Source organism: Lonchura striata, chromosome 1 (assembly GCF_050655825.1).
Source record: "Lonchura striata isolate lonStrDom1 chromosome 1, ASM5065582v1, whole genome shotgun sequence".
NCBI classification, from domain to species: Eukaryota; Metazoa; Chordata; class Aves; order Passeriformes; family Estrildidae; genus Lonchura; species Lonchura striata.
In genome coordinates, this window is record NC_140703.1 from 90,020,965 (window position 1) to 90,047,244 (window position 26,280).

The following is a 26,280-nucleotide window of genomic DNA, read 5'->3' on the forward strand; positions in this document are numbered from 1 at the left end:
ATCCAGACAGTCCTTGTTAATAGCAGGACACCCTGCCAAGAAATTCAAGGCCTTTATCAGGAATAAATTCCAGTAACTAAAACTTATTCAGGAACAATAATTATTAGCAACTTGCAAACTGGTTCAAATCTGAGCAGATTTCTTCTTGTAGAGCAATAGGTTGCTCCATTAAACATAGATAAACTTAGGACACTCTCCCTTCAATGTATTATGGATGGTCTAGAAATATCTTCAGAAACAGACAGAAAAATATATGTAATGGAAAATATTTCTCAGTCTGAATATGTGTGCTTTTATTATATCCTATGATATTTGCTGCATTTTAATCTTAGTCTTCAAGTCTGCATTTGATGTTCTATGAAATTCTTCATACCAAGTGGATGGAATAAATCTTCCCTTTGAGAATTTTCTCGACTGAGGGCCTTAGAAAGTATAGGGCTCAGTCCTCAGAGAATAAGTTGTAGCAAAAAAAAAGTATTGAAAAAACTTTGGATTTTCATGTTTGTGTATTGTATATTCACTATTCTAAAATATTCACTGCAGTTCTGAAAAAAATTCAGAAACCACATATTTTGAATATAGATAAATAGGATTCAACTTCTGAGCCAGTTTGCTTAGCTGTGACTAGATATACTGCTTCTATGTTATATCTTTTGACCAAAAGTGAAGAACACATTTTGTCTGTTTTTTTTCCTCACAGATGAAACTGTGAGGGTTATTTAGGTAAGGAGAATGTAATTTCCTGAATTGGCATTTTTCCAATACATGTGGATTGACCTCCCTCTAATGAAGATTTGTTTATTTAAAATAGCAGGCCACAATGAAAGACTGAGTGTATTTTCAGAGAAGGAGGTGAGAAGTGGAAACAGGGAGCTACAGTAAAGAATCCTAATCAGGAATAAAACACCTAAAAGTGTATTGAAACGGTGTTCTGCAGTGCTTCAATTAAGCCCAGGCTATTTTACCTCATGCAACTGGTACTTACAAGAAAAATAATACGAGCTGATGCCAACCAGTCCCATGTATTCATTAGGGTAAGCCAATACTATAGAGTGCTTCAGATGTATTGAGTGACAGGGAGGTGTCTACTCTCAGGTCATAGTGGTGCAGAGCTGAGTCTTCCCATCGGCTCAGGCACCCAGACTTAAGTTTTGGTTTAGTTTGTGCAGAATGCCCACCAGTCCAGTGATATAGAAATGAGTAGTAGTTTATTAAGACTGGGATTAAGTGTTGCTGCTTCTTTTCTATGTCACTGGCTAGATAAGTCAGAATGTCTTAAGTATTAGAAGCACAATTGACAACTTAAAGGTGGACTGAAGTTGACCTCTTCTAAAGCATCCTATCTGGGGAGAAAAAACCTCAGTGCCTGTGTTTTTACAACTACTACTTTAAATCCCAATGTTTCAACAGCCTCAGGTGAACCCTAACTTCTCTGACTTTTCATGGACCTAATTCAAAGCTCAGCAACACTTTTACTTTCACCAACTTTCTGAATGAAAAAGCCAATGCCAAGGAATGCACAAATACTCCATCCCTACTCCTCTGCCCCCAAGAGGTCAATGTAAAAATAAGTTTCTTTATCATCTGAAATGAAAGTTCTTATTTCCTTCAGTAAACAGTGTATTTCACTATTGCATGCACTATTAAATGTATTGCCACTATTACAAATCATTACTAATAATATTTCAATGTAAGAATTCTCACTAGTCTTCATAATTGATCAGATTAATATAGCTGTGAACTAATTATTGCTATGTTATTTGAGTCTTCTAAAAGCAACCACCTACAGCAGGATGAATTTCTCTGCAAAAATCTGAACAAACTGAAAGACAGACACAAAAGGAAATGTTGGATATGGATCAGTGCAGGAACTGAGAGACAGCTTTATCATAGTCACTGACTATGGTAGCCAGGTATCATTAATTTGGAGCAGTGTATCTAAGGAAATGTGGAAAAAGAAGAATTGTATGGAGCATGACTGGAATTAGTAGGGGTCTGGAGGCCAAACGAGTGTGAAAACCAGATATTGCACTGTGATTATGGTGTCTGGCTGAAGGACAGATGCAGAAGACGGGACATGAAAAGCAGTGACCAATTTAGAATTGTAAGGAAGAAGAAAGCCACTACTGATTTATAAAATTAAAGGGGACATGGGGAACCATCAGAGAAGGAAGAAGCCCCTAGCCATATGTTTAGGGTTATGTAAAATTGATGGAATGAAAAGAAAAAGGCACATAAAGACAGGTCAGCTATAGCTTGTTATTTAGACCAGCACAGTGTTATGTTTCAAGACAAAATACCTAAAACTGGACCTCTTTTGCCACAAGTCAAATGTCTGAATGAAGGCAATGCATTCGTTTCAGAAGAGGATTTTATATCAATGAAAAAGGATAAATTATGAAAGAAAAAGAATTTCTAAGGATTGGATAAATTTTCTGAGAATCTGCTCCTTTATTCAGCTGTCAGTCATGAGCTGTATATGAGAATTTTAAGAATATAAGGGCAAGATGACCCTCTGAAGATGTCAAGTGGAAGCTGGGGTTTAAGTGGTTGCTTTCTGCTTCATTTCCTCTCCTCTCTCTTCATTCTTCATTTTCTCCCCCTTCCTACCTCTTCCCTTCTTGTCTTCCTTGTTTCTTTTCTCTTCCTCTCACCGTAGGTTCACACCGTGGAGTTTTTGAACAGCATGGCAACACATCATCAAAAGCAGCAAGCTCAGAGACAGTGCTCAGGTCATTCTCCCACCCTGCACCATGAAACCAGCTAGTTCCTGCGCACTGCTTGCTGACAGTAGCTTATTCTTTGTTGATAAAGAAGGGTCAACATATATAATCAGATTTGTGCTATTCCTTCCCATGATCAAAAGGAGGAGGTTCCGTCTTCCCTCATTTTAAATCTTTGCTGAAGTACACAGTCAGCAAACCTCCCTACTAAGTGCCTCTACAATTATTATAGGTTTGCAGATTTTTTCTTTCCTCACTCACCTCTGGCACCCTTGATAAAAACAGAAACTGTGGGTTTCTATCAAAGCTCATGAAGGAATGAAGCTAAAAGGAAGAATCTTTCTCTGCATAATTCCAATATTGATGAATTAAGGCCTAAAGTGCCTTTTTGTATTTCAAAAAACACTCAGTCTTATGCTTAAAATTGAGATTAGCTCCGTCAAGAAGCAGTAAATTCAACAATAAGATTTAATCTCTGTGACACTCAAAAGACAAGATTCAATTATATTCTGTGATCTTAATTGAATTACAAAACCCCCCTCAAAAGTAATGACATTATTTTATATTTTCCCCAAGCTCGGTTTACTTGGATTGGAAAGAATTAAATAAGCCATGGTTTGAGAAAAATATGTTTGTTTTTGCTGCCTAATAATTCACAGCTTTGAGGAGAAGCTAATATCCTTTAAGTAAAAGACTAATATCTATCTCTGGAAGTGCTTTTTTTGACCCATCTGGTTTGTCAGAAAAGTCTCCTACCTCTGATATTTATACAATATCATGCAAATGTCAAAATCTGAATGTCATCTTCAAAGACCCTTTTATGTCAGGCAACCCCTTTATAGGGAAAAAATAAACAATTTTATGTATGCATGCTTGATGCCAGTCCAATTAATAAAAGCCTTTTTTGCTATGCTTGGCTACAAGCAAGTTTCTCTTTTGAAAATGAACAGAGGGAGAATGAGATAAAAGGTCTGTATTGTTTCCTTGCAAATTTTACAGTTTCATTTTTAATTTGTGTTTGGATGTGAGGATCTTGGTGCAGATGGTGTGATAGTCCACAGTATGTTCTGAGAACCTGAAATGATAACAAAGATATGCAAATTGAGAGGGTGCTTTGGATGAAAGCCAGGATATCCAATTTCACAATAGCTGAAAACAAATTGATGTGCCCAGCAAACTACACAGAGTACCACTAGGAAATGTAACAGTGCCAAAACAAATTATATTAATGACCTGAGCAGTTTGTTGAACTCTATTGGCTAGCTTAATGTTGGTTACATTTGTCTGCGTTGGCACTTCATTTACTGCACAAAACAACTTTTGTAAATGAAAAAATAAAAAACCCAACAACAAAAAAGCACTTAATGAAAAATCAATCTTGGTAATTGCAAAATAAAGTTATACAGGAATTATTTTTGCATCTGAGATATGTCCACCATATTTCATATGAAACAAATTTAAAAAGTAGACACTTGAAAATCAGAAATAAGATTTAAAATTATTTCTATAAGTGTCGTAGTTTGACACGGAAAGATAATTTTTTCCGGAAGGAAGAGGTCAATTTAGATATTGACCAATTGAAAGTAGACACGCTTCTGAAAACACAGAGGGGTTGAAAGCAGAATTCTCAGGGAAACTCGCTCTCTTTGGTTTTGGTCAGCGTGCAGTGCAGACCTTCCCCCGCCCAGCCACGAGCTGGGTGGGGGAGGGGAAGTCTTCATGGCCTGATGGAGGTAACTCTGAAGGGTGGAGGGACTAGAACCGGGCTGGCTCCTGCAGATGGAAGGGTGGAAGAAATCTGGGATGTCTCCATTTTTCCTCCTAGAGTGTCTCTCCCGAGAGGGAGAGAGAAAGCCGCAAGAAAGGAGGAGCGGGGGGAGCTGCAAGGTGCTCAGTGCGTGGGAGTTGCTGGATGTCCGGGCATCGAGCCATCCTGGGAGTTCGGACTTTTAACCCTTTTTTGAGAAATGAAAGCTTTGTGAATTTTCCTTTCCCCTCCTCGGTTTGAAAGAGAGGAAGAGGGACACTTTGGACCCTAGGATGGGATGTTGGAAGGAGGAATTCTGGATGGGAGGGGGACAAGGAGTAGCTTTTGGCTGGACTTTTCCGTGTTAGCCACAACCTGAACCAAATCTTCTCCGTCAAGAAGAACTGTGTTTTGGGAGGATGCCAGTGAGTCAAGAGACCTGCTTCAGCTAAGAAAAAGACAAAAGTGGAGTGAACAGAGAAAAGGTTAGGGGGTTTGTGGTGGCGCCCCCTTTCCCTGGAAAGGAAAGAGAAGAGAAGAAGATCTCTGTTCTTGAGCCCTCGGCCCCAGGGGAAAATGGGGGGGGACTGTGGTCCCAAACAATGAAAACTGAACTGTTGTTTTCTCCCCTCTTGGCAGGGCATCCTTGAAAGGAAAAATCCTAAAGGCAGTGACCATCCATGCATTGGTGGTGAGAGCACTGTGCATGGAAAGGAGAAGGGTCACCATGGCAAACTTTTTCTCCGGGCGGTGCCATGTGTGACATGGAAACACAGGATGTGGAGCTGTGTTTCTTGGGGGGTCTGTGGCACAGGAGAGACTCTGTTCCCTCGATGGACTGAGTGTTGATTGCTTGGAGGGTGGAAACCTGATTGGGGTCCAGATTGTGTCTCACTGTGGTTTGTTGGAGTTGGGTGGTGGGGGGAGGAATGTTTTGCAAGGTTTTCATTTAGATCTTTGTGTGTTTTCTTTTCCCTTCTTTAATTTTCTCTTTTCTTTTGTAGTGGTAGTTTAATAAAGTTTTTTTCCTGTTATCAAGCTTAGGCCTGCTTTGCTCTATTCTAGATTGCACTTCACAGCATTCCAGGTAGGGATCACATTTTCATGGGGGCACTGGCATTGTGCCAGTGTCAAACCATGACATTTGGTTCCCTGACCGGGAAAAGATAAGATAAGATCAGATAAGATAAGATAAGATAGTGATAAGGTGAATGCTGTGAAATGGGATCAGGAGGAATAAGAGCAAAGCATGTGTTGGGTTTTAAGATGAATTGGGGTGGAGATTTAGTGTAAATTGCTGTTTTATGTAGAATGTGTTGAATGTAATTTTGATAATGATTTTTTTTTTTTTTCTTTTGTAGTCTGTGTTCTCAGAGGCGAAGGGTAGAATGTCGTAGTTTGACACGGAAAGATAATTTTTCCCGGAAGGAAGAGGTCAATTTAGATATTGACCAATTGAAAGTAGACACGCCTCTGAAAACACAGAGGGGTTGAAAGCAGAATTCCCAGGGAAACTCGCTCTCTTTGGTTCCGGTCAGCGTGCAGTGCAGACCTTCCCCCGCCCAGCCACGAGCTGGGTGGGGGAGGGGAAGCCCCCATGGCCTGATGGAGGTAACTCCGAAGGGTGGAGGGACTGGAACCGGGCTGGCCCCTGCAGATGGAAGGGTGGAAGAAATCTGGGATGTCTCCATTTCCCCCCCCAGAGTGTCTCTCCCGAGAGGGAGAGAGAAAGCCGCAAGAAAGGAGGAGCGGGGGGAGCTGCAAGGTGCCCAGTGCGTGGGAGTTGCTGGATGTCCGGGCATCGAGCCATCCTGGGAGTTCGGACTTTTAACCCTTCCTTGAGAAATGAAAGCTTTGTGAATTTTCCTTTCCCCTCCTCGGTTTGAAAGAGAGGAAGAGGGACACTTTGGACCCTAGGATGGGATGTTGGAAGGAGGAATTCTGGATGGGAGGGGGACAAGGAGTAGCTTTTGGCTGGACTTTTCCGTGTTAGCCACAACCTGAACCAAATCTTCTCCGTCAAGAAGAACTGTGTTTTGGGAGGATGCCAGTGAGTCAAGAGACCTGCTTCAGCTAAGAAAAAGACAAAAGTGGAGTGAACAGAGAAAAGGTTAGGGGGTTTGTAGTGGCGCCCCCTTTCCCTGGAAAGGAAAGAGAAGAGAAGAAGATCTCTGTTCTTGAGCCCTCGGCCCCAGGGGAAAATGGGGGGGGACTGTGGTCCCAAACAATGAAAACTAAACTGTTGTTTTCTCCCCTCTTGGCAGGGCATCCTTGAAAGGAAAAATCCTAAAGGCAGTGACCATCCATGCATTGGTGGTGAGAGCACTGTGCATGGAAAGGAGAAGGGTCACCATGGCAAACTTTTTCTCCGGGCGGTGCCATGTGTGACATGGAAACACAGGATGTGGAGCTGTGTTTCTTGGGGGGTCTGTGGCACAGGAGAGACTCTGTTCCCTCGATAGACTGAGTGTTGATTGCTTGGAGGGTGGAAACCTGATTGGGGTCCAGATTGTGTCTCACTGTGGTTTGTTGGAGTTGGGTGGTGGAGGGAGGAATGTTTTGCAAGGTTTTCATTTAGATCTTTGTGTGTTTTCTTTTCCCTTCTTTAATTTTCTCTTTTCTTTTGTAGTGGTAGTTTAATAAAGTTTTTTTCCTGTTATCAAGCTTAGGCCTGCTTTGCTCTATTCTAGATTGCACTTCACAGCATTCCAGGTAGGGATCACATTTTCATGGGGGCACTGGCATTGTGCCAGTGTCAAACCATAACAATAAGGTAACACAAATCTCATCCTATTGAATTTTTCAATCTAGATCAGCATTACATTTAATATTAACAAAAAAATTATAGCACTTGTATTGATAGAGAAACATAAAAGAATTGCTTTTAAAAAAAATATATCAGTGTAAAGACACTTGCTGAAGTAATTCTGAAACAGTAACATTATTCACATTTTGCCAATGTTAAAATGAGAACCTGAGCCCTTGGCTGTCATTTCTGTCTTCCCCTCCTCCTTTCTTTAAATGAAAGATTCCTGTTTCCAAGTGAATTACATTAAACAGACTTTAAAAAATTTGTTCTTCCCCTAAACTATGCTTAAATAGATGAGAAAAAAATTCTGCCATGAATATTTGTAGATTGACTATCCCTTAACAGTTCATATATTTTTACATGAATATCTTTCTTCCATTTAGAATAGAAAGTCAAAGACACTTTCAGCTTTCATAAAATCATACATTCACAATGCAGTGAATTGAATGCAGCTTTCATATATTTCAGTACTCCATATAGAATAACATATTTGAACTACCCAGTTCCATAATCTGAATCTTTTTAAAAATGAATTTTGAACTTAATTCTAAAGAGAAGGAAAATTTTTATTTACAAATACCAGAACAAAGTTGGGCCTGGTAATGGATAAAATAGACTCAGTTTTGATGTGCTCATGCAGTCAATAGGCTGCCTCCCCGGCTGATATAAGGATACTAGAGTTTCAATAGAGAGGCTCCAGTCTAAGACACTCAGACAGCAGTGAACTGTGTATTTCATTTTAATTTCCAGAAACAACAATAAGCCTTTCTCCACCTAAAAAACTAAGAACATTTTATAACATATTAAATAAAAAAGTGGTAGATGCACATCCTATCTCCCCTACTTTGTGAATAACTGTAATTTAGAGATTTTATAAATTGGGGTCACATATTAAAATGGGAATCTGTTACTTATTGCTTGTAACTTTATTTTAGTCTATTGCAAGAATGAAAACAAATAATGGCAGGGAAATCATCAAATGTTCAGTATGAACAAAATGTGCATAAAGCCTTAAATGTCACCTATTGTAGCTATGCTTAGATTTGTCCAACTGCCACAAAACTGTTCTTGTGGAAAACACTTGCAGTCATATTTTGCACTTTTGTTGACTTTAGCCTGCCCTGTAACAAAAAAGTAGGTAGTTCAAGATAATGTCAATACCCTAATTTCAGTTATTGCAATTTCACAAACAGACCTGCAATAAAACAAACCCCTAAACAAACAAAAAGCACAATCTTCCACTCCTCAAGAAACAAAGAAGTCCCAACACTCCAAGCCCCTTTGCTACAAGTTTTTTCCTCTCATATTTTGTTTCTTCTTCAAGGAGCTTGAAGTTGAATCCAGAAGGATCCCTCTCCACAAATGAATTTGCCCTGGCTGTCAGAGAGCAATGTTTCACTAAGCCCTGCAGCACCACTCCTGCTCTGGTCCTGAGCCTAGAGGTGTTTCCCATGAGCGATTTGTCATGGGAGAAAATTGATGCGGAGTTATAGCAATTTGAAGGGGATTGAGGTGGATTGGGTAAAGAGAACAGAGAAAAAGGGAGAAGGACAAGTTATATTCTTCTTCGTCCTGAGTGACTTAGAGAAAACATAACCCACATGTACAGCTCTAGATCAACACTTTCAGGGAGTCTGTGGTTGAAGCTGATAGTTATGTTGGATGCCACTTATTACACAAATAAACAATGTGTTTAAAAGGCTTCATGACCTCCCCCAGAGAAAACAAACTCCATACCCTGTGACAGGGTAGCAGTCAAATACATCTTCAAAAAAATGTGTGGGAACGACCCACACCATTCCTTAAGCCTTCTCCTCTGCGTGTGATAACAGGAGGAGGTGATCTGGCTCTGTGGTTTTTACCTCATCCAGCATTCAGAATGATTCATTGAGCAAACACGGAAGATTTAAAAGGTAGGATAAAGGTTTTCTTACTTGGTGGTATTCACTGTATGAAAATGTAGAAGTTTACTCAGCTGGTTGGACTGGGAGAGATAACACCAGTCAGCCTGAAAAGTACCCATAGGCTCACGTGACTGAACTGGAGGGATGGAAGACAAATGAGGGGTTTGGGTTTTTTGGAAACTACCTCAAGAAAAATGTCCATCCTCTTTTTAGATTTTTTTTTTTTTAAGGCACATATCTCCATTTATTTTGCTTTTCCTCTTATCACACCAAGATCCTGGGTTCTCCTGGGTGTATATGTGCAAAGGATAAAGGGGATAGAGAGGCTTGTGGAGTTTATCAGCTTTGATGTTGTTCACCACTTTTTATACGACTTGTGGGCTTTACTTGAAAAACTCCCAAAAGGTAAATTTACTTCTTGTTTACAAAAGCACTGGGGTTACCTGGCAGTGGCACCAATGCAGTGAGCTCCACGTGCTGCTCCAGACTGGCTTGGAGAAGTGGGCCTGCACTGGAGGTATAGGTACTGCCTGGAGGGCAGGTCTGCAAGGCTTCCCCGTGCAGCAGGTTACATCTAAGTGCTACCGGGACCTGCCCCAGTTGCAGAAGGTGCACATCAAAGGGCAGGTCCCACCTCAGCTAGCAGAGAAATGTCTACTCCCCACCACAGGCATGAAATTAGGTCAGAGTGACAGCCCCAGCTAAGACAGTCCTTGCTCTGCTACAGTGGGTTGCAAAACCAAGAGTTTCAGTCTTCAGTGGAATACTGGGAGCAGCTCCTTCTTGCATGAAATGTGTAATGTCTCTTTTTAGCCGTGTGCTCTCAAGCTTGAGGTGCTTGTTCCAAACACTCTCATCTCCCACTGACTTCATTCCTCTGCGTTACTCCCACACTCCCCTCAGTAGGTGTGCAGTGCTGCGCCATTTATATGTCTCATACATTGTGTCTGAGAGAAGTTTAGCTTTTCTAATTAGGCATGGTGCTATTTTAAAAACCCTTTTTTTATAGCAAGTTGAAGGTGTAAATGCAAATTTGATACACATTTGTCAAAGGAAATAATAATAATAACAATAATAATGAAATACAAAGCAATTCATAGCTTTTATCAACTGATGTATCTATGTAACAGCAAAGTATAGGTTTTAGATGAGCCTGAAAAATGACCCTTGGTAAAGAGCTTGCTAAAAGAAATACCTTAGAGCTGTCCATCAGTTGCACAGACGCACACAAATCCTGAGCAGTGAGGCAATGTACTCTCTGTCTTCATGCATAATACATACAAAATAGGTGAAGTGGTATGTAAAGTGAATTTTAATTGGTTATAATTGTCATTTCATTTAGTAAAGTATTGTCTGGAGACCAGGATATCAATTAGCACTCTATGGACTCTGTTACTTATGAAAATATGCATATATAGACATGATGTGCTTTAGCAGGAGATATACTTTAATTAAGAAAGTGGTACAGTAAATTAAAGACCTTTAAAGTATTAATTAATTGGTGTATAGATCAGTTCTGAGTTTCAGCTTGGTAAAGTTAGATCATGGTATTTGATTTAAATGAGATAGAAAATAAATGTGCATTCTGTGTTTTAACTAGCTTTTTAAAGGTGTTCATTGCCGCAACCATGCTAGCTTAAAGATGAAATAAATACACTACTTCCTAATGCAGCACTTAAGTTTTTATCATAAACTGGAGCTGCTTAAAGTTATCATTTTTTCATACTAAAATACCAACCAGAAGTGTTTTGTCAGAAATCTTTATCCTGGTCTTTGTGTCTATGTCCTTCATATCCCCTGGCATTAATAAACACCCCAGCATTAATAAGCTAAAGAGAAGTGACTGATGTATTCCAGACTATTATTAAATTGTTGGTAACCAAGGCAGGTATGTTGGTTAGGTTTTTTTACAACCTTCTTCTTCTTTTCCATGGGGGATGAAGAGGGACCTGTCCCTTTTTAACCACTTGCTCTGAATGACTTTTATACCCAATATAAGTGAGAAAAGAGGATGAATGTCACCTCTCTTCTCTTTCTCCTCCTGTCGATGCATACTCCTTCTTTTGATTGACAGCTACTAATAACCTTCCTGCCCTAAGTGCCATGGAGACACTTTATTAGGACAAACAGCCAAGGAAATCTAGGAATGAAGCCAAGCCTGCAGTGAGTTATTATCGGGCTTGTATTTATCTCAGCTTTGTAATTTTTTTCAGTGATATGCAAATCCTGAAATAGATCTTCTTCTGTTGAAGGACAGGTCCCTCTGTTAATTGATCCACTGAGATTCAGCCTAACCTCTTTTAGCTATCAGCCAGGGAAACAGGCTACATAAAAGAGTCTCAGTGCTGTATACAGTTCACATAAATTCACTGTGCATTCTACAAGGAAAACTTCTGCACAGAAAATGCATTTTTAGTCCTGAACATATTTTACATATCAGTGTTATCTGCATAACAGATCAAACTGATTTGTTTATTTGTTTATTAGATATGTATGAGGGTACACTCTTATAATCAAATGCGATTTTAGATGGAGCTTACTTTCTTTCTGAAATGATACACCACAAACATGTATTGTAAAAACACATTAAATGAAATTCAGACATAATGAAAATGCATTTGTTCAAAATCACCATTAAAAAAAAACAGCTACATTACAGAAACACTTTATTACTGAGCAATTTGACTGTTTGGGAACTAGCAACACAGGTGCATTTCCCACATGCCTTAAGATTCTGCAAACATTTTTTTTGTTTCTGTGTAGAGATTTGCAGCAAACAGGTACCATTGATTCAAATAGGTTACCATTGATTCAAATAGGTTTTTAATAGCATATTAATAACAGCAGGATGGATTTACTTCTGTTTTGCCTTTCTACAGACATAAATCCATTTAGTAACCAATCTATTTGACAGAGAGTAGAACCGGTAACAAAGGAAAATGTTGATGGAAACACCAATAATAATAATAATCATTACAATCATAGTAATATCAAAGAGTCCAGAATGAAAAGGGTAGAGCACTAGAAGTGGCATTATTTTTAGATTTGCCTAGCATCTCTTCTGGGTAAGAGTTCTGAAGGTCTTCACCAACCCCCAAGGTAGTGGCATCAGTACAAGTATGGTTATTGCTGAGACATGGAAGATAGCTGAAGAAGGGGTAAATTTGGAGCTGAGTTCAAACCCTGCTGAAGAGTGAACAGGCTTCAATAATGCTCACACAGTGTGGACCAGCTTTCATTCTGACACCTCGTCTAAACACGCTAACATGAAGTACATGGGAAATCTATTACCAAAACCTTCCTGGTTTCTCAACCTGAGAGACAGAACAATGTACAATAATGAGGTGTGAGGCATGAAAGCCTGTGCTCTAATCCCAGTTCTGCCCGCCAAATTATGTCATGGCCTTGAGCAAGTCATTTCACCTCTACTACTTTAAAATGAGGATGATAAGCCTTACAAGGCTCAGTCTATGATTCTAACTCAGTATGTGTTTGTAAAATTATTCCGATATTTGAAATACTTAGGCAGGTATGAATAATTTTGTGAGTACAACAATAGTATCTGGAGTGAGGAGCTCTTGAAGAAGTAGCATTATTAGTGTTGGCAAGGATGCAGGAGAATCTAAACTTCAACTTAGATTAGAACACAGACCTCTCCTAACACTGAACATTATAATTTCCATAGAAAAATTTCATGTCTTGTTCCTATGCCTCCAGTGAGATAGTAGGAGAATTTAGAAAGGAATACTTTTACATGTTTGGGAGTTGAGATCTAAAATTAATGTGAAACTGCAGCACTTCTGGACATGTTTGATTCCTGCTAATTTTAGTCATGTTATGACCCATGCTTATAGCTGATGTATTTGGGGTTGATAGTGGTGGAGAATACCAAAAATCAAAATTTAACAGACAAACTTCTAAATTATTGGGTTGTTTTGTGGGTTTCATATGTGAGGTATCTTTGAACTTTAATGTGCTGTTGAACAGCTAGTTTTTCTGAATGAGGTAATTTATAGACAGATTTTACAAGCTGAGCTAAATTGTGCTCAAGTTCTTTATTCTTTCTATCTGTCCTCAAAGATTTTTCCATCAGTTGTTGTGTAGAAGTAAATTCACCAGGCAAACCTTTGGCCTGTAAAGCTCAGTTGCATGTAGCTCATATATCTGGTGGTGCCTTAGCAGTTCTACATAAAATATCTGTGTTACATTAAATGAAGGATTACAGCTTGAGAGATGTTAAATTATAGTGGACTGTGCAGATGGGTTTACTCCTCTGTATTTTTCTGACTGAGGTAATTCCTGAGTAATGAAGATGTGAAATTAAATTATTGCTCAGCCCTCTTCATATTTGTTCCTCTTTTTCTGCTCTGCAACTTCACCCTTCCTTTTCCTCTCTGGTCATTTGCACACTGGTGTGTTAATAGTTTGAAGGAAATGTCTAACAAATGACATCAGGGGCTACTGCTCTGCAGAGGAGTAAATGTATCAACAGGAGAATATATAAGATTTAAAAGAAAGGGTAGAGGGGACTATTTCAGTAAAAATGTTCATGTGGCATTAATCACTAGGTATAAAGGATTTAAGAAATTTTCACTTCAACTCAAAAGTAGATTTTCAATCTACTGGTTTTGACAGAAAAATTAACTCTAGAGAAGAGAGAGCACAGCATTTCTGTGAAGAAGTGTGTTTTGAAAACAAACTTTTATTTCTGTGATTTCTGTTGTGTTTGAGTGAAATTTATCCAGCTGAAATTAGCTATGTTTTTGTGCCTAAACCCAGAAATTTCACAGAATTTTTTGGAAGCAATTCTTTCTCAAGCATGAGATGACAGTAAAAGGCAATCATCTCACATTCCAAAGAATTTATAATTTAACTGGAGGTTTTTGTACAGATACATGAAGACAAGTGAATAAGATTTCAACTATAAAAGGGTATGCAAGTAGAAAGTCAGCGGCTTACTATACGGAAGCATTATAGTGCATGTACTACAACAGCACTAAAAGGGTAATGTAGGAATGCATACTTTGTTACCTTAGATGATACAAAAATATGCAATTAATTGGTGGAGTTTACTACCCTGCTTCTCTGGAAAAGGTGATTTTCATACGGAATCCTTGAAAGAGAGAGTAGGGCTTATTCCTCTATTTCTCTTTTTAGTATATGATTTGTTGTAAACTAACTCACATAATCTGATAGTTTTAAAGGGCATACAGTAATTTTCTCCCTCCCTCCCTCTCTGTTTTGTGTATAAAATGACCTTCTCTATATACATACATACACATATACATGCATTTATTTGTATATAAGCAGACATATTTGTGTAGAATATATTTACTAGCTTATTGCCAATATAAAATGGGAAACATATTCAGTCTTTAATAATACAGTGGAGTTTTCTTGAAAACAATTGGCAAGTCTCTCCTCACTTCTCTCACAATTAAGCCAGTGAAAAGTGTTTTGGGAACAGTTTCTAAGCAGTGAATAAATGAAAGAATATTATGACAAAACTGTGCTGTCTTTAGAAACATACTAATACATAAGACATGATAATTTTGATTAATTGGGTCAGTTAGAAGCTATAAGTATAACAATTTTTAGGAGAGATTAAAATCTGAAAAATCCTTTTTTTCTGGAAATTATAAGCCTCACTAATTTTACATTTATTTTAGTTGACACATAGAGAGCTGGGCAGGGATGCATCATAACACCATCTGAACAGGCCTGTAAGGGTAGTTTCATTCGTCTTGATTTCAAACCTAAGGCAATGCTAAAAGGTAGCACAGTTTAATCCAACCAAAGCAAAACATTGTAGTTTTTTTGTTTGGCCTTTTTTTTTTTTTTTTTTTTTTTTTTTTTTTGTTACTGCCTTTTTTATCTACTTACAATAATCTGAGAACAAAGAAACTGATAAAAAAAGGGGGGCTCTTTTAAAACCCCGGACATCAGAATAAGGCGAGTCAGCTTTCCTTAGTGGACAAAGTGAAAGAGAAATGTTCTATTCCTTAAAGTGTGAGGAAGTAATGTTTCTCAAAGTCAGGGTAATACAGCAGGTGACAGAGAGCACATAGCCTACAGGCACGTCTACAGGCCATTCACGTTTTCCTTACACTGGCTGTTAAAAGGATGTTTTATCCTGAGGCAAAGCTACACTGAAAGAGTTAAAAACTGCTTTAGAACATCATGTGTCATGTCATAGTGCTTCAGAAAAACTGCTGAAATGTTGCAATACATATCATGCTTTTTCTTCATTTTGTTTATTTTACATAAGAAATTGTGCTTAAGCTTGATCTAAAGCTTGATCAATCCTCAGCACTTTTCCTTGTTGTATTTAATTTTTTAGTATTATTTTCTTTTAGCACTTATATCAACAAACTGCAGACTAAACCAAATAAATTTAGTATCCCAAACTGAAAAACATTGAAAATATTAAAATTGCCTTCCGGATTAAGAATAACTTCAGCCAGTTATCTAGTAGCTGAAGATTGGCATATGTCGATGAAACCAATAGTACTACACTGATTTACTTCATTAGAGATGCTGTCAAAAGATATTTGGGGGATAAAGAAAGAAAAAAACTAAACCTAAGAAATAAGGATATAAGGCAAAATAAAAAAGACCAGAATTTTCACAAAATTTAGAATTTATAAAAAGATTCTCTTGATTTGAAACAGCAGGGAAATTATAAACATTCATGTTCCAACTACTAATAACTGGTAACAGTACTAAAAAAAGAAAGTGAATGAAACAGTCTTATTTATATCAGGATAGTATGACCCAAGACCTTTCTCTGGCCTTTGAGAGCATCTCTGTACGAGGAGCTAGTCAGGAGTCCAACTGAAAGGCCTGTGAGGAAACTGGCTACTGTTATAAACCGTCTCTTGCAAATAGGCAGGAACAAGTTTTGGATCTAAAATACAATAGAATCTGTCAGAGGGGAAGCTAAAATAAAAAGATTTAGTCTCTGTTTGCACATAAATTTTACAATCTCATGCAAGATGGCAAAGAAAAAAAGCAGTGTTCTAACAGTCTGAATCTGGAAGCAAGCTAAGGGGGAGTTACTCTTGCAAGAAAAAGGCAGCATGGAGTTTTGTCACTATTCACCATCCGAGAACAGAGGAAATCAGGTTGCTAGTCCAAGATGACAAGCTGTGTAGGAGAAACAGCCTGAAGTAACCTGAAGTTGTTTAGACCTGACCCCTGAACAAATTAGAATTCTTTCCAGGCTGAATGAGTGATTCCTGACCCTAAAATTTTTTACTGATGTACTCTAGAACTTGTAGATTTGTATAAAAGACACTATCACACATACCTGGCCAAATCATAGTGGTAAAGTCAAATCCTCCTGGGCCAAGAGCCTCTCTAATTGTTACCTTATGGCTTTTGCCACACAGCTTTCAGCCTGCAGAGGAGAAAGGAGGAACATTACCCAGTTGCATGGCCTTTGGAGTCACAAAATCACTCAGGGTAGAAAAGGCCTATAAGAGCATTGAGCTGAACTGGAAACCTATCAATGTATGGGATTTGCATTCACCAGAGGTTAGTTAATAGTTCGGCTTTAGACCTTGTGGAGGGGTCTTCTAGTTGCCTATATACAGACAGAAAATGAGAATGAAAATGTTTGAAGGCAGTCTAACTTGGATAAATATTAGTGTATTTGCTGACACCACCAACACAGTTCATGTCAACTCTAAAATCTCTGTTTAATGTGAACATCTGGCTCATTATGCAGATGTTAACTGGAGTGAAACCATCATGCATGTTCTGTTTAAACAGCCTACCGTGTCACCTAGTAACAACATTTGACTCTTAATAGTGTGCTTTCAAGCTGACCCTTATCTCAGAACTTTTTCCCAGATATTAACAATCCCTTTGGCTTGTACAGTTCCCAAGAGTATCTCTTTTGTATGGTATATATCTTGTTTAGTTTGAGTTTTTTCATTCTACACAGCAATCTTAAATTGCTTTCTCATCTGCTGCTGGACCCATCTTGTTCATCTCAGTAGCCAGAAACAACATAAACTGAAATAAAAGTGTGTTTCTATAGAAAAGTAGGAATCCCTCTGGCTAATCTGACATGTTTCATGTTGGATCATCCTAGCTTCTTACACTGAAACTGTCAGAAATTACAGTTACACCTCAAATATATACAACTTCTCCTTTGCTGGACCCCTTATCAAACCATGATTACTGTCATGATTTGGATGAGTAATAGAAAAGAGGAAGGGTTGTTGGGTTTTGTTACAAATAACATACCTGTCAATGAAGTGAAAGGCATGCCACATCCAAAAATGTAATATATGACATGCTTTTCACTTCACCAGGAGGGATAGAGGAACAAACAAACTACATGGTTCAAATGTGTCATCTTCATAATTTGTCTAACCATTTTCCTTGCTATTGTTTTCCACTAGGTGCTCCAATCAACAAAGAAATTGTATTTTAGTCTATTTACAAAATCAATGTGTTGTCTGATGCGCAGTTCTCACTTTTGAAAAATACAAGTGAGTAAAAGCTGATATAAACAAATGCACCTCTTGTTAATGGACTCTACAATGAAGTCCAACCCTAAAGTAGAGTGCTGCAAATCTGCATGAGGAGCCTGGAGGTTTTGGAAGACTGAAGCATGGTTGGACATTGCAAACACTGCAGACAGCAGAAAAACATCTCTGAGTCTTCTGGTAAGAAATCTATGTTGTCTCAAGGGCTGCTACATGTATGGACAGTTTCTTCTCAACTCACCATCTCCCCTTATTTTCCACCTCAATTTTTATTCCCATATTCCTTAGCACAGTTTAGATTGTTTTCTTTTAACTGCTACTATAATTCTGTGAAAAGCAATTTGATCATCTTCAGTACCTTAGGTGTGTTACTAACTTCCACAAAATATTCTGTACAATTGTGTTCATAATTGAATAATTTAGGTTTTACTTGAGGTGACAAGAAACAGAGGGTTTGTTTTTAAACCTCCCCAAAATACAAATGCTGCTGTGGATATAGAGCCATGATTCAGAAGCTGCAGAGGCCCAGTTCTTATCCCTGGTTTGTGTGTTCTCTTGGGTAACTGTCTTGCTGCTTGCTGCAGCATATTAATTATGAAAATGATAGAGTACTTTGGAGTCAAAGGAAGTTAGAAAATGATCCGGAAATGTAGTGGCTCAATAATACCTCCATATTAAATGTTTCATACTGGATTCCATTATAAGTGTCATATTCAGTCTTATGGCTTTGCACCGGAACAAAATTAGTGATTACTGCCAGAGTACAAGGAAAAAAATTCTGGCAAATATGCAGGCCATTTATCACAGCATACTCAAGGTATGGAAGACTAAAACAACTATATCACAACACTGGGCTAATTATTAGAAAAGGTTTTAAAACCAAAAAGAAAATAAATCTTAATTTAAAAAAATATTTTCAGAAGTATTATCCTTATAGGTAGCTTTTCCTAGATGATTACTTTGATCATCCATCAACCCAGACATGCTTTTTTTTATGCGGGAATTTATTTAACTGAGCAATATAGAAGTTCAACATGGGCTCTCTTTAAGCACATTACAAAGAACTAGGAACCCAAGATATGCAATTCATGTAATCCCAAGGTAGACATCTACAACAAGTCAGATGAGTCATCACACTCATCTCTAGTCTGGGTAACCAGATCAATTCAACAGGGATTTCTGCCCCAAATGATTAACAGGTGAGAATATTTGGTGTACATGGCCATGGAGAACTGACATGTTAATGGGGGCTTTCCTCATCACAGTGCAAATTAGCCTACAGTATAGATAATAACCTCTACATTTTTCTCCCTTCATCACTCTGCAGTTTCTATGCGCCTGCACTTCAAATGTCTAATCATCATTTACAGTCAAACATCCTCAGTGCAACAAGTACCAGGAGAACCTTGTACATGGCAGGGAACTCCCAACAGGCAGCTAAAAGAGGAAGGAGCACGTATGAGGTATAAGGAATCTGCTACCTTGGGAGCAATCAGTACTAGAAAGTTTGAAGTTACTAAATCTGCGTCTTTTATTGCCTTTCTTACACCCACAGGCTAGGAAATAACTAGTAGTGTTGGCAACTCTCCTGAAAACTGCTGGCTGACTAGTGATGATTTCAGTGTCTTAAGCATCAGTTTCTGCTTAATGAGTGTCCACTTACTCTAGTCACACCTGGTAACTATGCAACAATGGCTGTATTCAGCCAGAGTGGATTAAATCTCTCTGCTTTAGACAAATACATGTTACGCATTTCAGGTGGGATTCATATGCCCATCTGTAGCCATCTAGAGTGTACACAGACTCAATATGTAGCAACTCTATCCTCCTTCATCTATAAAGAGACTTTTAGTACTTGATTTGTTATCCTAGAAAACCACCTGGATATGGGATAAATTGCCTTCATGTCATTGACAGTAAAAGGGGCTTGGATAGTCACTTTAGCTGGTGCCTGCAGCTGGCCACAAATCAGAGGCCAGAGTCAGAGAGGATGAATCCCACTGCAGAAATGCTGATGACTTCTCAAAAATCTTAGGAAGACAAAGGATTCCCATAGAAAATTATATTGCCCCTTGGAGCTATTTTCTCATTTAAAATGAAGTGCCACGTGCTGAAAAAAAGTTATTTTTTTACCCTACTGTGTACAAACTTGGTCATTTTCATTAAAATAACCTGATCAAGGTTATTAACCTGTGTAGCACATGTAAGTAGTGGTTAAAAAAGTTAGCTTAACCAAATAATCTCAAGTCAGAATGATCTAGTGGTCATTGCATTTTTTCGTAATTCTCAGTTTTTATGCTTTTCTCATTTGTACTATTTTTACATTTTATTTTGTCATTGTCTCACTTGTATTTTCTCTCTTCTATGCAACAGAGAAGTTACTAATTTACACGCTGACATCTGTGGGTTTGAATAGCACCTCTTATCGTAAGTTATATGAATAAGATGTGCTACATGATTTTTCAGTGTACCTTACTCAGTAATTGGCCGCATATAACGTATCAGTTATTTAGACCCTTGCCTTAAAAAGGGTCCTAAACAGCTAGTCACAATTTAAAAGCATATTATTCTGCCCTAAACACATCTATTCACAGTACCTTTCACAAGTTATTGGCCATTTTCTTTCCCAGAACTAAGGATTATAGAAGCATTTGCAATGATAACTATGTTCATAACTCAACCTTTTGTTTATGCAATGAAGAATTAGAATGAGCAGGTAGTTGTTTCAAAGGACTTATGACTTCACTAGCTGTACAAAGGGGATGACAAAGACAAGTCAAAAGGAAGGAAAACATTTACAACACAATGAGAAGGTAAATCAACTCACATTTGCTGCAAATAGGTTGATGGAAAATACAACTAATGTTCCCTTCTAGCTGTGAAGATGAAGTGCTTCTATTGATCCTTATTAAAGAATAATACAGAACTTGATGTGGTCTTTCTGATTAGGTTGAAGAGCCCAAATTATGTCTATCTTTGGGCAAATGTTAGAAGTTGGGAAAAAAAATAGTATAGGGAATATACCTCATGAGAATTTCTCCTAGAGCTGCAGAAGTCTCCACCACAAGCAACTTACTTTGGAGATTGAAAAACTGTGCAGACCATCTGCTAATGTACCTGGAGTTATGCATACCACAGTTTTGGATCTTAATTTATTAATGAAAGAGAGAGGAAACAGTACCAACTTTCTATGGGCATATCCAGGGTGGCAAATGAGGTGTGAAGCGATAGCCTACATTCTGGAAATCATCCCTGTCTGGTCAAAAATTGTGTTGGTTTTGCCATCAGAATATTTCTAAGATCTCTCAGCTGAAAAAGGCATGAGAAATTGTAATGCACTGTATGTTCTGGAGTTAATACTCAGTATGCTTAGTAATTTCATTCCACTTACTCCCTTGTGTTTGTGGGCTTTTTCATCCTGAGCTTTAGTAGAGTTCTTTGAGAACTGCAAAAGGAGCAAGAACTTCTAATTATTATTGTTACTGATGGAAGATTGAAATAAGCTTTAGCGGTTTTTGGATCAAGGCTGGAATTACTGAGTATACTTTAAAATATTTTTTTTTTTCACTCTCTCTCAGTTTAGAAGCATAGGCATGCATCATAAACTCCACAAAGGTATGCACTGAAGCCTGAGCAAAACTAGCAACTTCTGTTGTGTGTGTCTTATATCCTTGGCATTTTTTGTTTAGATGACCCTTGTGTGGTAGGATAAGAAAAAATAATATATGATTAATTTCTATTCTGAAGCCTTGTTTGAAAGGTGCTTTACTTTCATTAGCATTCATAATTACTTAATGACAAATCAGATATGGTTCATTGCTAGTAAGTGTAGAAACATGTTGTCTGAAGGATGTAGTTTAATTAGTATACTCCTAAAACATGTCCCTCATGACCATTGGATGTAATCATTATTTTATGTATTTAACTGTGAAATGTATGTTTACTCAGCAGGCTAGAACCCAACCTTTTTTTTTTTTTTTCCTCAAACCTATTTAATGCAATACATTTAGACTTTAAGGAAACCCACAAAATTTCCTCAACAGCAGGTACCAAATAAACAAAAAAATTAGAACAAATATTATTGTAATTAAGCTGATATATTTTTTAAAAAAAATATAACCCACATAATATTGCATCCATAAAACATATCAGGAGGAATAAATATGCAGGGAAGCTCATTTTAATTCCTCAGTTAATAACTTAGATGGAGGAGATGCACACTCTACTAGATCAATGAGACAATTTGGGCATTCTTTTATTGTTGATTAGTGAATGTGAAAATGACCTCATTTCAAGGGCATCAAGTGATTTCTTTTTCTCTGCAGTGGTATAACACAAATTAATACTGTAAACTTTTTCTACCCAGGCTTCTGTACATGCACTTTATCTCTGTGACACACAGTGACATCAATCAAAAATCATCAGGATTTTGGAAAGAGGTCTCTAAAAGTTACACAGTCTTTAACAATAATCTCATTTTTCCTTAAGACTTCCCCTGGAAAAGGGAGACTTTGTTCATTGAACGTTTCCAGAGGGCTGCAGGGAAGCTGTTAGGGAGTCAGGTGTTACTCAAGCTGGAATCAGTCTCACATTCACCTGCAAAGAGGCTACAGTTAAAAGAGAGAATAATTTTCCTCCACTCCCATGCAATGAATATTTCTAGAATATTCATATTACTATAATTTAAGGATTTTAGCATACAACTATTCATATTTTAAAATACTTATTGCCTAATACACTTTCTACTTTATTATTTCTGCTTCTGATTATTCATTGACTTGAGGCTAGGACTGGTGACTTAAGAGATAGGAGCCTTTTGCCCCTGTAAGTACCATTAGGTTCTGAAGTCCTTTGCATTTATTAGGGTTTGCCTGTAAGACTAGGCACAGACTGTAACAGGGCTAAAGGTGTCTCTGTGCTTCTGCTTCTCCAGCTTCCCAACTCCAGCACTCACAGTATCTGGCAGTGAGTGCAGTGCCTGCAGTGATATTCACATTGTTATTATCACTTGCCTGAGTAAAGCATGGGTGCTAGGCAGGGGTGAGAAGCAAGTGCTTTCTGCCTGAACACCTCCCATAGCTGGAATACCTGTGCACCCCTTGACAAGTCATGGGATATGAGAAGAGGAGAAACATGGTTCCTGTCTTTTGAGGATTGTCACTGGGTCAGGGGCTGCCCTTGGTACTATGAAGAGTAGCTCATGGCATTACATTAAGAAGCAAGTACTAAATGAGCCCATTAAGTTTGGGTGGTAGTGAAGAACACAGGAAACTTTTGAAGCAGTAATGCTGTAAACTTGACAGGATGTTTTAATACTTCCTTGGTCCTTGTGTTGACTTGCTTCTCTAGGTTTTGCTGGAGGATGCTGAATGCTCTTCTTCCCTGTTCTCCATGCAGGCCCTGCACCTACCTGTGTTCTCCCAGAGGATACAGATGTTCTCCCAGACCATATGAGTAATTTAGACCAAAGAAGGAATGCATATATTTTCTAATGCCAGCAAAAAACAAATATGATAAATCAAATATAAATTAAAACTAATGTAAGAATTCCTTCCAATTCACTCCAACTGCAAAACGTAAAGCACGGCCATAATCTAAAATAAAAGGTGGTCTGTTTTTTTCTTTTCCTTTGTAATGTTCGGAAAATGTGTTCTTTTCCTTTGCTTTTTACAATATGTACCTGAAGTACTCTAGCAAAACAGGGAATCTTAAACAAAATCTACACAAAGAAAATTCTGTTGGGAAAGACACCGGGACATTTTCTGAAGGACATTTCTTTTTTATGATGAAAATACAATTTAAAATGCAAGAAAGAGCACTTCCCTAACTGAAAAACAGATTGAATAGCTGAAGCAGGGGTGTGTGGATGAAGACTGTAGCTAGGAATGTACAGAGAGCCTGTTGAAGGGGTGGAGGGCAGGTGGTACAGATTGGCAAGACTGTTGGATGTGGGCTGGTAGAAATGTGTATTGGGAGTAGTCATGAGGGAGACAAGAAGTGTTGCTCACACCAGAAAAAACTTTTTGAGGTACAATATGAATATCATGAAGATTCAGAGAAATATTTTGCCATAAAACTTTGTGGTTTTGTCTCAGCACTCAGGACATTTTCATATTCATTCATTCATTTTTTCTTTTTTCTTTCAGGTTACTAAAATAAAATCAAAAAAGTAAACTTTAACAAGTCCTCTTTTTTCTTAGGAGAAAAATTAGGAGAAAAAAATAGAAATGTGCTGAAAGGCGCCTAACCTCGAGCCTTTCTTTTGTTCCTGTATTCTTTTGGAGGTTTTTTTAGTTCTGAAATAGAGGAGTAGGGATCATCCCACACAACAGGAAATGTACAGTGAAACTTAAATGAGTCTGCATGTCATATGAGTTCAACAAGTCCAAATCCTTAATGACAAAGCATCAGCTGCCTTGCCATAGAAAATTGCCTGTTGTTGGAACTGCAGGTTGCTTTTTGTTATTTAAAGAAAAAAACATTTTGTGTTCGAACTTCTCATATGTCACTAACAATAAGTGAAGTATTTTAAAGACAACAACTAAAATCAAATTAACACAATAGCACAGCTTTATGCTACTCATGCATTCACTGCAAAGAATAGTAAAAGGCATATTTCTAACAAATAAAAATCGAGAATGCAGTATTAATACTGCATTATCTGTTTGGAATGATATGATTGTATTGAAGAAAACAAACTAATTTAGATCAAGAACTTTATTTAATATTATATTGAATAGGAAATAGAAAATTTCTAAGACAAGTTACTGGACAATGAAGGCATGACATAAATTGTAAATTTTTTATCAATATTGATGGATACTGAACACCCTGTCAAATTAACCCAAAGCTGTCATATGACTGAGAATATTTGCAAAAGAAACAAATGTAATTATAGTCAGTCCATCTTTCATTGAATGAAAACCTCAAATCCTCCATAATCTATCAATAGGATATTCGTTTAGCTTCATCAGAGCTGCCTGTTCTAAAGATTATCTCCCTGAAACTGAAAATCACACACAAACTTCACAGATTTTATCCTCTGTCAACACTGAAAGATAGCAAGGCCGTCTGTTGCACAAAACGGATGTGGCTCTTGGCTGCCAGCGATGGTCCTGAAAATGGCATGCAATGACATGGACTTCAGGAACATAAAGGAATTGCATTTTTTTTTTTCCTACTTCTGCTGAAGACAATCAGCAGAATGCAAAAACCACAGGAAAGAAGAGATTTAGGGTTGTCTCACTTTGGCTGGTAGCCAATAGCAGATCCAACAGGAAAATTCAGCAAATGATACTTCTGCTCCTAAATCTTCATGCATACAGCAGCTCGTGGTGTGGGCATCTCCTGTCTGAGAGATTGCATTTGCCACCTGTATTGAATGGCTCCACACAGCCTTTTCCACCATTAAATTAAATTCTATTTGTATCCCTTTGATGTTATCACCTGTAACACAAGTAGCATTACACATTACGTGTTTGTTGTTTGTTGTTGTGGTCACCTCAGGCAACCCGTTCATGTTGTTTCCAGTCCATCAAGAAATCCAGCCAGGTAATTATCTATAGAGTGTTGTGGGATCCCAGATGGGATCCAGTGCCTTTTAGGATTGTTTTTCTTTCAAATCAGGGATTTAGATGGAAAACATGAAGGGAAGGCCTTCTACAGTTGTACAGTTGCTAGTAAAATGATAGCAAGTAGCATGAGCAGTCTCTGGCCCTGATTGCACTCTCCTCTGGTTTGCAAGAGCTTGTATCGCTTACCAACTTGTTCTACCCACTTCCACTGTAGATGCTATTTTTATTAACATAATTGCTTTATCTTTTCTGAAACTTTCCAAGCAGCCCTCAATTATTATTCAATAATAACATACAGTGGTCGGTTCAACAGGCTAATTATAAGATGCAATGCCATAAAAAGTATTTCATTTTATCACTTCTACATTTGTTGCTTCTTCTTTTCCCTCAATGCCCTCTGTGTCTTAGTGTAAAACAGAGTAGTGAGGACTACACTCTGCTTTTCTCTGTACCACTCATATATGTCATCTCCTATTCTTTTTGCTTCACACTAAATAATCTTTTCAATTTCTTTTCATATGAATACTCCGTATCCAACTAATATGTATTTTCTGCCCTTTTTCAGACCTTTCTTCTTCTACTGTATCATTCTGAAATGTGACTGAAACCCAGTAGAGTATTCAACATGAGTATGAAACCTCCATTTATAGAATGACATTATAATAATTCCTGTATTAGTCTCCATCCCCTTTTAATATAGCCTAATATCTGAGAACCTTATCAAAAAGTGAAATGTGAAGCAATTAAATCTACAATATGTAAATCTGAACCTGTCAGGCCTATAAGTAAGATATCCGTTATGTATAAAAAATAAAACTCACTCTGAATTAAGGGAACAAACAAAAGATGATGTGTAGGGAGTGTTAAAGAGGATTAATAACAAGAAATGGCTGTAAGACCTTCATCACAAAATCCATGAGCTAAATTCTGCTCCCCATTACAACCTCAATGGATACTATGAACATTAGTAACCTGCAATTATATTGTATAAAGGCTGCTGAGTTGCATTGTAATTAACATCCTTT

At 37.8% G+C, this 26,280-nt stretch overlaps 2 long non-coding RNA genes across 3 annotated transcripts in view; one reads left to right on the plus strand and one right to left on the minus strand.

Moving 5' to 3' along the window:
- LOC146768761 (uncharacterized) overlaps positions 1–26,280 on the minus strand; it is a 155,295-nt gene that overhangs the window by 73,973 nt on the left and 55,042 nt on the right. The gene's annotated exons all lie outside the window — the stretch shown is intronic.
- On the plus strand, positions 703–7,133 carry LOC144247152 (uncharacterized). Of its 2 annotated transcripts, XR_014949689.1 has the most exons (3): positions 4,280–4,456; positions 4,549–6,580; positions 6,735–7,133. It is a non-coding gene; the product is annotated as an uncharacterized LOC144247152 (long non-coding RNA). The 2 variants fall into 2 exon arrangements; XR_014949684.1 differs by having other exon boundaries at positions 703–6,580.